Genomic DNA, 6,000 nt, shown 5'->3' with positions numbered 1-6,000 from the left:
CAGCAGGTGCCAGCAATGGCTGGGCTGTGTCAGGGCTGGGCAGTAGGCAGCCCAGGTTCTCACGCTGGGCACTGGGTGCCCTTTGTGGGCTCAACTGGGCATGACCACTGCTTCTGACTGGCCAGAAGATTCCTGGGAGAGGCCTGGTTATCTTGGGCTGACCCTCGCTCCCCAGTTCCTTCCTCCCTCCCTCCGTTGCTGAAACCCTTTTGCATGTCCTCAAAATCCTGCTCCAGCACCAGCAGCCCCCTGGTTTTCAGCAGCCTCAGGAAACTCTTCCTTTTCTTCCTTGCTGTGAGTAAGAGGCCCGATCCCCTGAAGACACTGCTGCCTTGCAGTCCTCTGCTGCAGCCCTTCCCTGGGCCTGAGCAGGATAGGTCCTCCTTGCTTCTCATTGCCTCCGTCTTTCAGCTCATCATCCTTCTCTCCCATAAAAATACATTCATGTGCCACAAAATGATGTTTCCATCAACCCAGACCGCATGTGCAGTGGTGGACCCATGAAACTATAATGGAGCCGAAAGACACCTACTGCCTAGCCCAGTGACATAACAATTGTAACGTTATGGCACAGTTACTTTAAAAATATATTTATTAAAAAAGATTTATAATTCTGTAGAAAAATAAATATATATCTCGTAGTGTAGCCTAAGTGTCCCGTGTTTATAAAATCTACAGTAGTACACAGTCATGCCCTACGACTTCACCTTCACTCACCACTCACTGACTCACCCAGAGAAGCTTTCAGCCCTGCACGTTCCATTCATGGTAAGTGTCCTAGACCAGTGCACCATGTCTAGGTACCATACTATATTTTTACATAGTGCAATACTATGTTTTTACTGTACTTTTCATGATATGTTTGGATGCACAAGTACTAACCATTGTGCTGCAACTGCCAACACTATTCACTGCAGTAACCTGTGCCCAGGTGTGCAGCCCGAGAGCAGAAGGCTGTGCCATAGAGCCTAGGTGTACAGTAGGTACAATATTGAGGTATGTGTAAGCACACTCTGTGACGTTCACCCAAAGAAAAATTACCCAAGGACACGGTGACACACGAAGGGAATCAGTATTGAAGCTCTTGCCCTCAGATTGCACCCAGGACCACATCCCTATGCAATGAAGACTTATCTCCCAGTTCATGGGCACTTTCTCCTGCTAAGGTGATGCCAACATGCACATAGAGAGTCCTCTTCATGCTCAGGCTCTTGGTCCCTCCACCCCTAGAGACCTTGTCTCCACCCTCCCTGAGTCACCCACTCCTACCTGTATATTCTTGTCCTTGTCACTGCAGAAACTGTAGCTACTCCAGACCCTCAATTTCAAACACCCTTTTTTTGACCATCACTTTCCTTTTTCCCACTGCCTCCCAACTCCAACACACTTCAATGACTCCAAATTTTCACTTTTGTGTCTCACTCACTTTCTTGTAAACTTCCCCTCCTCCCAGCTGAGACTATATGGTACAGCCTGTCATCCACCCTCTCTAACACTCTCCACTCTCTTGCCCTACAATTGATTGTACTCCCAGGGCAAAACTGCACTCTGCTGAAAACCAGCCACCCGCTCCCTCTGCTCCTGCACTCAGGTGGCTGAGCACAGCCAGAGAGAAACACACATGCCTTTTGCTCTCATTTAATCATTAAGCCCAAACCTCCAGGTGGCCCTGGATGATGTCCTACAAACTCACTCATTTCCTGAGTCCATAAGTCTGCCAGACTTCTTTATTTGTTATCTTCATAAAAATATATATAATCTAAGCACGTTATGAATACCGACTGATTTAATTATCATAAAACTCTATGAATCTGTTCTATAATAATCACCATTTCACAGCTGAGGAGATGCTGGCACAGGAAGAGATGAAGTGACTTGCCCTGGAGCCCAGGCACCCAGCTCTGGAAATGCTGCCCTGTCCCCAAGCAACAGTATCGTGCCTTCTCCTTCCTCCTTAAACCTCTAAAACCTTCCCCAGCCTTCCTTACACCTGCTGCCTTGCTTCCTATTTCAATTTGAAAATAGATGCAATAAAGAGAGAACCTTCCCTGGATCCCACCCCCACATCTCCCCAGCTGCTTGCCTCTGTGCTTCCTTCTCCACCTCCGCTTGATTGTAGCTGGAGTGTCTGCACTCATGTTAGGGGAGACTTTTCTCCATCATATCCACAGCTCAACTCTCAGGTTCTTTCCTGAGTGTCCGCTTTGCACACTGCCCAATTCTGCAATGCAGCTCTCCCACCCATCTCACACCCTGCATGCTTACTTATTCATCATCTGTTCTGCTCTACTACAGTGAGGGCTACACAGGGGCAGGGATTCTGGGTAACTTATTCACTGCAGATTCCAGCATATGGAGCAGTACCTGGCACCTAGAAGGTGTTGGTATTCAATGAAGTCAGTCATTTTATATGCCAGGCTCTGGCCTGCTGCTGGGGACACTAGGGTGATTCAGACAGGTCCCTGCTTATACCAAGTTTACAGTCCCATAGGGGAGACAAACACATTACCTGACAAATTTGCAGGCAGCCATTTATATTTTTCATCTTACAAAGCAGCCCTTATTGTACTTGAGAGGAAATGCACTCAAGCTGTGAGCTGTAGCCCCACCTCCTCTACTTCAGGACAGAAAGCCCCCGGCTCCAGCCCTTGCATTCCTGGGCCTCCAGGGCTACCTGAACTTTAGGAAACAGCTAGTAAGTGAGTCCAAGTCCACTTTGACTCAGAGCTGTGGGATGTCAACAAGGTGCTTCCCCTCTCTGGTCCTCAATGTCTTTGTCTATTCCAAGAGATGATGGTGCCAGCTCAGCAAGCTCCACGGGGCTGTGGCAAATGGGACAGGGATGGTGACAATGCTTTGTGGACAGAGAGGAGGAGTTCTGAGTGGCTACTGGAAAGGCACCATGTTTATTTGACAATTTCAAACATGGCAGAACTGCAGAACACAGATATCAAGACTCCCCTGTAATTCCATTTGGAGTCTAAAGCTTAGATGTTTTGTTTAAGCAGTGGCAAACATTATGTATAGATATAGATGTGGGATCATAAAATGTGTTTAAAGTTATTGATGTGGGATGACTTTGCCTATCAATATAGAAGCATTTATTTTGTTTTAATAGCTGTGAAATATCCCACTGTATGAAGAGACTAAAATCGTCCTTCTATTGTGGATATTTGGATTGATGAACCATTGGACCAAAACAGAGAGGGCAATCAAAGCATTTGACAGCCTGGCAGATCAAAGTGAGAGGTTTATTACAGAAGACAGTAATGCTAAAAGGGGAGGAGAGCTAAGTGAATCCACCTGCTGCAATCAGAGCCCAGAATCCCACCACCCTAAGAGGCAAGAGACAACGTGGCTAAAAGGGCAGAGGCCCCCAGGGCTCCCAGCAGTGCCAGATGCAAACTTGTCATCCCACCCTGTGTGTGGGCTTCCTATGCCCTGGACAGCCTTTCCTGAGGCAGAGGCTGTTTTAAGAGCTTAAAGCACCCATTCTACAGCAGATTTTCTTATGAATGAGGTCCGTGTTCTGTGCTCCTCACCTATCCTGGGACCTTTTCCCAACTTGACTTTGGGTAGTGGGTGGATATAGGCCCCAGGTAAACATGAGGCCCCAGGTGGACATCAGGGCTCAATTGGACACACAGGCTCCAAGTGTATATCAGGCCCCAGGTATATACCATTTTCCTGGTACGTATTAGTAACCAAGGGGATTAGTAACCAAGTCCAGGTGTACATCAAGCTCACAAGTGGACACCCAGGCCCCATATGGACACCAGCCTACAGGTGAGCATCAGGCTGCAGGAGGATACCCAGGCCTTAGGTAGATATCAGGCCGTATAATGACACCAGGCCTCATGTGGACATCAGGGCCTAATTGGGGACTCAGGTTCTAGGAAGACACCTAGGCCTCAAGTAGCATCAGGGCCAAGGCGGATACTAGACTCCAGGTGGACATCAGGCCCCAGTTGGACACTAGGCCCTAGGTGGACACCTGGGACCCTGGTGACCATCAGGCCCCAGATTAACTCTAGGCCTTAGGTGAATATCTGATCCCAGTTGTATATCAGGCCCCAGGAGAACATCAGTCCCCAGGTGGATATCAGCTTCCAAGTTGACATCAGGCCACAAGTGAACACTGGACTTGAGGTGTACATTAGGCCTCAGATGGACACCCAGGCCCCAGGTGTACACCAGGCTCAGGTGGAAATCAAGGCACAGGTAACACCATGCCCTAGGTGGTTACCTAGGCTTCAGGTAGACATCAGACCCCAGGAGGACACCTGGGTCTCAGGTGGTCATCAGGCCCTAGGTGGAAACTCAGGTCCCAGGTGCACATCACGTTCCAAGTGGACACCCAGGCCCCATGGTGATACCCAGGTTCCAGGTGGGCACTGGGCCCCAGATGAACACCAGGCTCTGGGTGGATAACAGAACCTAGGTGGACACCCAGCTCTGAGGTGGATATCGGGCTCCAGGTGGACATCAAGTCTCGGGTAGATATCTAGTCCCCAGGTGGACATAAGGCCCCAGTTCGACACCAGACCCTGGGTGGATACCTAGGTCTCGGGTGGATGCATCTCCAGCTGAACATCAGGCTCCAGGTGGACACCCAGGCCCTAGGTGAACACTAGGTCTTAGGTGGACATTAGGCCCCAAGTGGACAACCAGGCCCCAGGTGGACACCCAGCCTTAACATGGACATCAGGCCCTAGGTAGACGGCAGGTTCAAGGTGCATATGAGGCTCCTGATAAACACCAGTCCCCAGGGAGACCCTTGTCCCCAGGTGAACACCAGCACCCAGGAAGACATCCACCTTCACCTGCACATCATTCCCCAGGTGTATACCTAGGCCCTATGGGAGCACCAGGCCCCAAGTGAGTACACAGATCCCTGGTGGCCATTAGGTACCAGGTTGACACCCAGGGCTTAAGTGGACATGAGGCCCCAGATGAATCCTAGTCCCCAGGTGGATAAATAGGCCCCAGGCATACATCAGGTCTGAGGTCTATACTCAGTCTTCAGGTGGACACTAGGCCCCATGCAGACACCAGACCCTAGATGGATACCAGGCCCTATGCAGACACCAGTCTGCAGGTGGACAGCAGGCCCCAAGGAGACATTATGCCCTGGGTTGACACCTAGGCTTCAGGGGAACACTAGGCCACAAGTGGTTCCCTATGCCCCCGGTGGACATCAAGCCTTAGTGGAATTCCTAGTTGCCAGCTGAACATCAGGCCGCAGGTGGATGCCCAGGCTCTAGGTGAATACCAGGTCTCACATGGACATTCGGCCCCAGGTGAACATCAAGCCCCAAGTGAATACCTAGGTTCCTGGTGAACATCAGGACCCAGGTGGCACTCAGGCCCTACACTCAGGCCATAGGAAATCAGAACATATGTGGACACTCAGGGCCCAGGTGGCTATCAGGCCCCAGGTTTATATCACTTTCCTGGTAGACATCAGTACCCAGGTAGATACTGGACTTCAGGTATACATCAGGTTCCTAGGTGGACCCCAGGCCCCAGGTGGACACCAGCCTACAAGTGGACATCAGACCACAGGAGGACACCCAGGCCCCAGATAGATATCAGTCTCCAGAAGAACACCCAGGCCTCAGGTGGACATCAGGTCCCAGGTTAATTCCAGACCCCATATGGAACTCAGGCCCCACCTGGACACAAGTCCCTAGGTAGATACATAGGCCCTGTAGGCCCTGGGGAACATCAGGCCTTAGGTGAAGTTCTAGGCTACAGGTGGACATCTTGCTCCAGTTGGACATCTGGTCCCAAGTGTATATCTGTCTCCAGGTGGACACAAAGTCCCAAGTTGGACATCAGGCACCAGGAGGACTTTAGTCCTCTGGTGAACACCAGCTCCCAGGTTGATATCAGGCTACAAGTTGACACCTAGGGCCCAGATGGACACGTGGCCCCATATGAACACTAGTCCCAAGTCAGCTAGGGCCTGGGTCCACCTGGAGCCTGATGCTTAGCTAG

This window comes from Pongo abelii, chromosome 19 (assembly GCF_028885655.2).
Source record: "Pongo abelii isolate AG06213 chromosome 19, NHGRI_mPonAbe1-v2.0_pri, whole genome shotgun sequence".
Classification (NCBI taxonomy): domain Eukaryota; kingdom Metazoa; phylum Chordata; class Mammalia; order Primates; family Hominidae; genus Pongo; species Pongo abelii.
The sequence above is the reverse complement of the archived record's forward strand: the minus strand, read 5'-3'. Positions refer to the sequence as shown.